The sequence below is a fragment of the Mesoplodon bidens genome, assembly GCF_964165515.1.
Source record: "Mesoplodon bidens genome assembly, chromosome: 1".
NCBI lineage: Eukaryota > Metazoa > Chordata > Mammalia > Artiodactyla > Ziphiidae > Mesoplodon > Mesoplodon bidens.
Window position 1 is genome coordinate 9,228,245 of NC_138176.1, and position 10,389 is coordinate 9,238,633.

Here is a 10,389-nt window from a genome sequence, read left to right on the forward strand (position 1 = left end):
CCCTGGTGGCTCAGTGGTTAAGAATCCGCCTGCCAAAGCAGGGGACACAGGTTCAAGCCCTGGTCCGGGAAGATCCCACATGCCGCAGAGCAACTAAGCCCGTGTGCCACAACTGCTAAGCCTGCGCTCTAGAGCCCGCGAGCCACAACTACTGCGCCCACGTGCCACAACTACTGAAGCCCGCACGCCTAGAGCCCGTGCTCCGCAACAAAGAGAAGCCACAGCAACGAGAAGCCCATGCACCACAACGAAGAGTAGCCCCCGCTCGCCGCAACTAGAGAAAGCCCGTGCATAGCAATGAAGACCCAACGCAGCCAAAAGTAAATAATAATTAATTAATTAATTTTTAAAAAGAGAGAGAGGAAAAACAAGGATATGCTTGGTAACTAACAAAGCCCAGATTCAGTACTGCCCATCCAACTCCAGAGCACATGTGTTTAAGTAGGCTGCCCATCCCCTTCTGCCCTAGAAGGGATTCCTACTTCCAGTGGAGGGTTAAACTCAGTATGCAGCCTCTAAATTTCTCCTTACTCCCCAACTGAATATAATTATGCTAAAATCCAGGGACCCTCTTGAAGGAATGATAAAAGGTGAGATCCTTGTGGCCTGGGGTGGCAGGAAAGACCTTCAGTCTTGTGGGAGGGGCTGATGTGAATGCAGGTAAGAGGGGGAGGACATTCCAGGTGAGGGCACTGGGGAGAGGAAAGAGGCAGAACCAGAACAAGAACTGGAGAGGAAGCTGCAGTGGCTAGAAGACCAATCCTGAGTTGGAGCCATACATTTAGAGCAGTTGGTTGGGCCAGACTATAGAAAGCATTGAATGCCAGGTCAGGATTTTAGATCTTATTGGTAGATAAACGGAAATCATTGAAAGCGTTAGGGCAGGAGAGTGACACAATAAAATCACCATTTTAGAAAGATTAGCCTGGCAGTGAGGTAGAGGATAGATTACAACAAAGACACACTGGAAGTGGGAGGCCATTTAGGAAGTAATGGAACAGTCTACCAACAAAGTGGAAAGGGCTAGGCAAGACAAAGGAGGAGTCAACCTAAGTAACTCAGTGTCATTTCAAGGGTGCGTTTCAAGGTGGGGATTTGCCTTCTGGGCTAAGAACAAGACTGCAGATTAGTGCTGGTCTCTACGGTCAACGAGGTTAGCTAAATGTGATGTGTTTAGTACATGTATACCTTCTTGCAACAGGTAGTTAATTAAATATGTAAAGTTGATCTGATCGTTTTCTGTGATAGAACTCTTGGGTCTTCCTGGAAATCTCCCGTGAACCACACCTCCGGGGAGCCATGCCTTTGTGGACTCGCCTCCCCTCATATCTGGGCTGAGCTTGCCACTGCTCTAACCTATAGAATGCAGCGGAAGTGACTTCGTGCCAGTTCTGAGCCTAAGCCTGAAAGTTGGGAAGCTTCTGCTTTTAATCTCTTAGGAGTCATGTAAGAAGTCCAGCTACCCTGCTGGAGACACCACATGGCGAGACCACACGGAGGGCATTACAGGGAGAGAAAAGCGCTGAGACCCCCTGAGGGAGGAATGAACCCAGCCGCAGGTGAGCCCCAGACACGTGACCCCAGTGGAGCTGCTGCAGGCCCAAGCCCCAGAGCCTTTCTAGCTGAGCCACCAGACATAGGAGTAAAGAAGCCACACGGCTGTTCCAGCCCCAGCAGACGTCAAGTGGAAGAGAGGCAGACTGATCCCACTGCGCTCTGTCCAAATTCTCAACCCACAGAATCACGAGAAATAATTAAGCGGCTGTAGTTTTAAGCTACTAAATTTGGGGGTAGTTTCCTATACAGCAATAGATACCTGAAAGAGACATCTCCCAGATGCACTAAAAAACCCTTTCTGTGAAAGCTACTTCTCCCAACCCACGGAAGGGGCCCAAGCAGCCTTGCCGGGAATACTTAACTCCATCCCAACCACGCATGACTTGCCTGGGGATACAGTCTAGAATCGAAGCTGGGATGTGTTAGCCTTGGTCCCCGAGACTGGCAACAGTGGAGACCTAGCAACTCTCAGGGTTACAGGGGAGCTATCCCCAGCCACAAGGTGAGAGGGAAGGAAAAGAGGACGAGATGGCGGCCTCAGGACACGACACTGTCCAGTTCCTGCTTCTCCTTCCCCGGGAGGTCCCACAGTAATCTGTGTGACTGTGAATTACTTACACTTCCCTTGTGCACTTGGTAGCAAGGCAGATGGGATCAACATACCTTTCTCCCTGCCTAGCCTATGAGCTGGTCGTCCTGGAAGAGGGAGCTGTTTTGTGGCTGTTTCTAAGGCTGGAAACGTGCATTTGACTGGCTATTAAAAGACCTGCACAGGGTTTCCCTGGTGGCACGGTGGTTAAGAACCCGCCTGCCAGTGCAGGGGACACAGGTTCGAGCCCTGGTCTGGGAAGATCACACATGCCGCAGGGCAACTAAACCTGTGCGACACAACTACTGAGCCTGCGCTCTAAATCCTGCGAGCCACAACTACTAAGCCCACACTCCTAGAGCCCGTTTCCCACGACAAGAGAAGCCACCACAATGAGAAGCCCGTGCACCACAACAAAGAGTAGCCCCCGCTTGCCGCAACTAGAGAAAGCCTGCACGCAGCCACAAAGACCCAATGCAGCCAAAAATAAATTAAAATTTTTTTTTAATTTTTAAAGAAAGACCTGCACGATGTTAAGGCAGCCCTGAGTCTCTCAACAGAACACCTCCTCCCTACAGCTACTGTGTGTATAGAGCCCCACAATCACCAAAGCACTTTCACTTATAATTGATTTTGATAATATGATGATGAGAGCTAATATTTATACAGCAGACACTCTAACAAATGCTTTATATCCCTTGGGGCATTTCAGCCTTCCTGCGGCTGTATTAGGTAAGGATGTGATTCTCCCAGTTTACAGATGAGGAAACTAAGGCTCAGAGGGGAAGTCGCTTGCCTCAAGTCACTTTCCGTACACCTAGGAAACGGCAGAGGCAGCATTCGCCCACAGGTTGCCCACCCTGAAGCCCTCTTCTTGAGCCATCCTCTCTTTACAGATGGATGTTCCAGCTGAAGGACCACAGGGAGGCCTCTGTCCTCTCTGATGGTGACCCGGGAACTTCTCTGAACTTTTCTGCAGCTTCATTCCACAGCACTTGCCCCGTCACTGGCTTATGTTGGCGGACTGGCAGGAAGAGGAGAATGGGGTGGAGGGCAGCCGTGGATGGTCAGGAAGGAGCGAGAAGAAGGGGGACACAAGCCACACCCCCATCCTGCTCCTCATCCAGGGGCACCCCCAACACAGAACAACCTGGGCCCAATGGGAGGAGAACGTCCAGCCTAAGGCAAGGAAACGTAGGGTGAGTTCCAAGTCACCCAGATGACCACTAGTCTGGCTGGATCCACTCCAGCTACTCAGAAACACACTCTTTCACCCAATGCCTGCATCTCTAAAAATCCAGCTTACGTATCCCACTCATTATTTAAAAAATATGTGAGAATCACCAACAGATGCTAAAACTATTGGGTGAAAGTTTGGTGGGGAACAGGATATTTACAAGACTCAGATTATTTATTAACTACAAAGGAAAAAACAGTAACTTAACTATGGCAGACACCCTCTTACTAAGTAATCCAAGTCAACATCACTGCATGGTACCAACAGGTGAATCTAGGTGACTCACACTTACGAGTTCTTTCTATAAGTTTGCAATTATTTCAAAATAAAAAGTTTTCAAAAATTATGCACAGGGCTTCCCTGGTGGTACAGTGGTTAAGAATCTGCCTGCCAATGCAGGGGACACGGATGCGAGCCCTGGCCTGGGAAGATCCCACATACCACAGATCAAGAAAGCCCATGCGCCACAACTACTAAGCCTGCGCTCCAGAGGCCGCGAGCCACAACTACTGAAGCCCACGTGCCACAACTACTGAAGCCTGTGCGCCACAACTACTGAGTCTGCGCTCTAGAGCCTGCGAGCCACAACTACTGAAGCCCGCGTGCCTAGAGCCTCTGCTCCACAACAAGAGAAGCCACCACAATGAGAAGCCCGCGCACCTCAACGAAGACGCAACGCAGCCAAAAATAAATTAATTAAAATATATCTATTAAAAATTTTTTTTAATTATGCACAAGCCCATTTATAAGCTGGGAGGAAAGATAATTTAAGGACAGGCTTTGAGCTGTGGTGTCTTGCAGCCAGTCCCCAAAAAAATCCTTCTTTGGATTTCCTCAAGGTCTCTAAATGCATGGTCCTGCTCTTTGCACTCCCCCCATTGGAAGAAGCACCCCCATCCTCAGAACTGCAGCTCTCTGGCCCGAAGCTACAATGGCTGAAGGAGGAGCAGAGAAGGGCAGGGGGAGCCTGTGAAGGCCCTGAGACAGTGAGAAGCAGCCCTCCTCCTCCACGGCCATTTGATCAAAATGGTCCCAGGGACGCTCTAGCCCACCTCTTCTCACTGCGGCTCGATGACCCTCTTTGGCTCAAGCCAGCTCATTGATTTTGCTCATTCCTTTTCCTGTTGAACTCTTTGGTCCACAGTGGAGATCATCTGCAAATAAAGCCCAGGGTTTCAAGGGGTTTCTGAGGCAATCAGCCAGGCAGGAATATAATCTCCCATGTCAAATCCACCTCTGACCATCCTTTATTATCATTTATTTTAATATCACTCATTTTTTTCTCTGTTAAAGTTGTTCCTATTCATCTCACTTTGTCATTGCCCAGACAAATCTTCCTAAATTAGCAGAGTCCTACAGCACCCTGCCTGGTTAAGGAAAGGGGAAAAAAAAAAAAGACAGACAGACTGTCTGCGGGAAAACTATTTAATTTGAGCTGGTCGCCCCTCTGAAAAATGATGTCCATATCAGATAAGGAGACGGACGGTTTAAATTGTTCTATCAGAACTGAGTTGCCTGTTTTTGAAGCTTCATTCCACACAATTGGAAGCTGTTCTCTTCTCCTTTTTTTATAAGGCAATTGCCCAACTTGAAGGCTGTTTGTGATTGAAGTAGAGGCCATAATAATTTAGACAGGAAAAGCCTCTAGATCAAATTGTATATTTTCTAGGTAACCATGCTGGGTAAATATTCCCTCAGTTTTATCTTTAATGCAATATCTGTACTTTATGCATTCTGTCAAGCTAACACTCCCTGGGGAATATTTTACACACTGATATACAGGCAACTTGCTACTCATTACATTTAACGTGGTTTGTCTTTTCAAAGATGAGAATATTGAGTGTTATATCCTCCTTCTATAGAACCAGTTTGCGCTATGAATGTGCCTTTGTTGCCCTAATGGGTCTCTTCCTATTCTAATTAATATGACAACATAGCATTGTCATCAACCAATATTTATGGAGCAGCCCTCTGAGGCTTATGTCTGTGCTGGGGGCTTTAATTGAAAGTCCTATCTTATTCTAGGGATCTATGCAACAGAGATACTCACACAGCTGTGCAAGGGCAGCTGTCCAAGTAGCTGGCAGCAGCATCGTTTGCTATGGCAAAACAATGGCATTAGCTAAACAGATTATTATACTGCCATTAAGGAACTAGATCAATGTATAGTAACTGACATGTTATCATACCATGCTATATTGGGGGAAATTGAAAAAAATGGACTGGAAAAGCATTACTGATGGAATGATTCCATTTTCAGGGGGAAAAAATCTCAGCATATGCAGTGTGTGTGTGTGTGTGTGTGTGTGTGTGTGTGTGTACATGTAGACATGCATGAAGCTTACAACAGTAACCCTTGAGGAGTGGGACTAGAGCAGAAGGCAAGAAGACACTCATACTTTATTTCAGATGCTTATGTATTATTTGAATTTTCTACAAAATAATATGCTACTTTTGTAAAAAAAAAAAAAGAAGAAAAAGAAAAATTAAAGAATTTTAGAAGACAATGTTCATTCAGTAATCATGTATTGCTAGGCACTGTCTCTCTTTATAACCATGTGAACAAGCAGCAGAGAGCAAAAGAATTACATAAATAAGCAGAAAACTTAATCTTCACAAACAAAAACTCTTTAAGCTAGGCTTTTTGCTTTAGGATAACTCTATCAACATTAGCTAACAAAAATCTAAGAACTGAGATACACTGGCATTTCTCTAAAACAGGACACACTTAGGGCCCCCTGAACATTCGGGATGAGGTGACTGCCATCACTTGCTGATTGATTAAAACAGTGAAGCAATGACACCTCCATGTGCCTAGGGGGCACTGTTATTGCCAATTCTTCAGTGGAGACACACAGCAAAGACACCTCCAGGGCTTCATGAGAGGCTCAGAGCAGCAGAGGGTCCTAACAATGGGCAAGTGGACGAGAAATCTGGAGAAATAATAATAATAATGCAATTCTCATAAAGGATTTAGGACGTGAAGCTCTCAGTTACATGCCGGATATAGAATTCAGGACCCACTGTATTCTGAAAATACTGTCCTATTGAGACCATAAAAGTCACCAAATTTCTGGGAATTGACAGCAACTGTGTGGAGTGGAGGAGAAAAAAGGCAAAAAGCTCAATTGCAACCTTGAGCCGCGAACAGGTGTCTAACTGGATGTGTGCCAGAGAGCCCCCAAATCCTGTGAAATCACCAAGCCCTCCACCTAGAAATAACAGGGGAAACACAAGACCCTCTCGGGGTTTTATATTTGGGTTTTTTATTTTTTTGAAAGGGGAAATTAAAGGTACACATGCCTGATGTCCATAAAATAATGAGTAGTAAAAAGTGAATACGGTGGAATCTAATTATATGCAAATTTAACTTGGGAGCCTACTTTAGAACCTACCCCTCAGGGAAGATTTAATTCTCCAAGGCATCCTGAGACCAGTGACAAAGGTCACGAGAGGGATGGCATTTTCTGTTCTGGTTCTGTTGATCAGCCAACTTGGAAAGGCAAGAAGCAAGCAGCCATGATCTTCTCTATAACATTTTAAAGAGAGACTGTAGATGGAATTGATCAAGCACGTTTTAGATTCAAGACAAGCAATTTTTGAGCATGTGCTATGTGCTGGATACTATGCATGGTGTTTTCACATTTATCACCTCCTGAGTCCTCAAAACTCACTGATGCTTTAAAGTGTATAGAGGTGATGACTAGACGGTGATGTTGAGTTAAAATTAGGTTAAATCCTGCAGATTATCAAGAGCCCTTAAATACCCAGTTCCAATTCACCACCAGGAATTTCAGGTTATCTGAAATGCAGAATATTGTGATGACCCAAACAACTATATATGCATTTCCTTTTCATTCTTTCCTTTGGTCCACTCAGAGTTCTCAGTCTTTAATGAGTATAAGTACAGGGGTATTCTCAAGGACACTCGTCTTTCTTCATGGAGGAGGAGGGAGGGGAAGTGAACTGTCTAGCATACAGCCTCCTCCCAGTCTTGGAAAGCAGTATAACCCCTGCTACCACAAAAGGTAAGGGAATCAGAGCCTCCGTCTCCCCACTCCCAGGCAGCCTGCTCAGCCAATCAGACACCTTCACCGGGGACTTTGAACATAGAGCAAATGAGGAAATACAAGAGAAAGTTAGAATTCAAATGCAGTGGTAGCAGTGGTGGTATCTAGCAGAAGCAGCAGTGTCCTGGACAGACTATTATACTTAAAACATAGTTGATCTATACCCCAACTCATTAGGCTAGCATAAGATTGACACGACAACCTGATAGAGACAGCACAATGGAGGAAAAATACAACTTAATCTCTCTCAGAGTTCATATAGATGTAAAAATCCTAAACAATATTAACATGCTAAATCCAGCAATATAGGAAAGGAATATTATATTATAGCCAAGTTGAGTTTATACCAGGAATTCAAGGTTGGTTTAACATTAGAAAATCAGTGAATGTATTTTACCACCTTCACAGATTAAAAAAGAAAAACTAAGTGATTTTTTTCATAGATACATAAGAAGCATTTGATAAAATTCATTGTCCCTACATGATGGAAAAATAGAGTTGTAGTAAGCCAGAAATACCAGAAATAGAGGGAAGCTTCCTTAAACTGATAAAGGATATACACCCTCACCAAACATTACACTAATCGGGGAAACGATGAGAATTTTCTTTTTTTTTTTTTTTTTTTTGCGGTATGTGGGCCTCTCACTGTTGTGGCCTCTCACATTGCGGAGCACAGGCTCCAGACACTCAGGCTCAGCGGCCATGGTTCACAGGCCCAGCCGCTCTGTGGCATGTGGGATCTTACCAGACCGGGGCACAAACCCGCGTCCCCTGCATCGGCAGGCGGACTCTCAACCACTGCGCCACCAGGGAAGCCCCAATGATGAAAATTTTAAGATCACAAATAAGACAATAATGTCTACTATCACCATTTCTATTCAACATTTTAATAGAGGTCCTAGGCAGAGCAATAAAGCCAGAAAACAAATAAATAGTATAGGGATCAGAAAGGAAAACACCAAACTGCCATTATTTGTGGAAGCTATTATTGTTTACATTTTAAAAATCTAAAAGAATTCTTAGATAAATTATTGTAATCAATAAGGGAAACTGACAGGGTTACACAATTTTTAAAATCAGTACAAAAACTAATTGTATTTCTATATACAACACAGATAAATTTTTTAATGATACAATTTTCAATAGCATCAAAAATAGCAAGTACTGGGACTTCCCTGGCGATCCAGCAGATAAGACTGCTCGCTTCCACTGCAGGTGGTGGGGGTTCCATCCCCGGTCTGGAACTAAGACCCCGCGTGCCACGCGGTGTAGCCAAAAAAAAAGAAAAAATAGCAAGTGCTTATAAATATAGCTAGCCAAAGATACTGAAGTCATAGAGAAAACCACATACCTATGAAAAAAGTAAAGAAACCTAAGATATATCGTGCTAATGGATTAGAAGACTCAATATGGCAAAAATACTAATTCTCCTCTAAAAGTATCTATAGATTCAAGGCAACCCCAAAGCAAACTCTCAACAGATATTTTGTGTAAATTGAAAGATGATTCTAAAATTTATGTAGAAAAGCAAAGAGCCAAGATTAGCCACGAAACTCCTGAGAAGAACAAGAGGGAGAGCTTGTCCTGCCAGATACTAAGAGCAGAAAATAAAACTTATGATGAAACTGGTACTGCAGTGTGGTACTGGCTTTAGGAGACACAAATAGACCAATGGAACATAATATAAAACCAAGATACAAATTCATGCATATATGGACATGTGGTTTATTGTAAAGGTAGTACTGTAAAGCAATGAAAAAGGATAATAAATAGAGCTGGAACAACTTGGTATCCATATGGAAAAAATTTAATTGGACCTTTACCTCATACTACACTCAAAAATCAACTCTAGGAAGATTATGGACCTGAATGTAAAAGGCAAAATTACATAGAAGACTATCTTTGTGGGAAAAATTATAAAATAAGAGAGAAAATATTAACCATAAGGGAAAATCCTGATATAATTGACTACACTAAAATTTTAAGATTTCTGTTTATAAAAATATACCATTAAGAGAGGAATAAAAGGGAGCCCCAGAGCAGAGCAGAAGAAAATGTGCAATCCTTAAAACCAACAAAGGCTCGGATCCAGGACATATAGAGATGTCTCAGAAATTAGTTTGATAAACTCGAACAATCCAATATTTTTTAAAGGGCAAAGGACTTAAAGAGACATTTCACATAGAGGAAATCCAAATGCCAATAAACATATAAGAAGGTAATCAACCTCTCTTGTAATCAAGAAATTCAAATTAAAGCCACAGTGAGCTATCCCTACACACCTACTACACAGGCCCAGGCTGCTAAAAGTGTCCTTCTGATTTATCATAAGGGAGGGGGCTTGGGTTCCAGGCAAAGGGGCCCCCTCATCCCTCACTGCCAGTTCTGGTAGTGATTGTCTCCCCATGACTTAGAAGAGTATCATTTTAGAAATGAGAAATTCGCTCTTACTATAAACAATCCTCCAAGCCATTTTTGGTAGGCATTCTGTTAAAGCTGATGTCCTACTCTATGTCACAAAGTCTCAGGATGGGAAATGCCATTCATAAAAGTCTCTCTTTGTTTTTTCTAATTCTTCTTTGAAGCAACCCACCCCACCACTCTGGCCCCCTCAAACCTCTCTTTCCCTCCTATTCTTTTTTTTCTTGCGGTATGCGGGCCTCTCACTGTTGTGGCCTCTCCCATTGAGGAGCACAGGCTCCGGATGCACAGGCTCAGCGGCCATGGCTCACGGGCCCAGCCGCTCCGCGGCATGTGGGATCATCCCGGACCGGGGCACGAACTCACGTCCCCTGCACCGGCAGGCGGACTCTCAACCACTGCGCCACCAGGGAAGCCCTCCCTCCTATTCTTGGGCTTTGTTCAGGCTACCGCAAAACTGCATCTTTCAAACTTTGATTGTAAATGTCATTTGCTACAAGTACTAAGTCACTTTG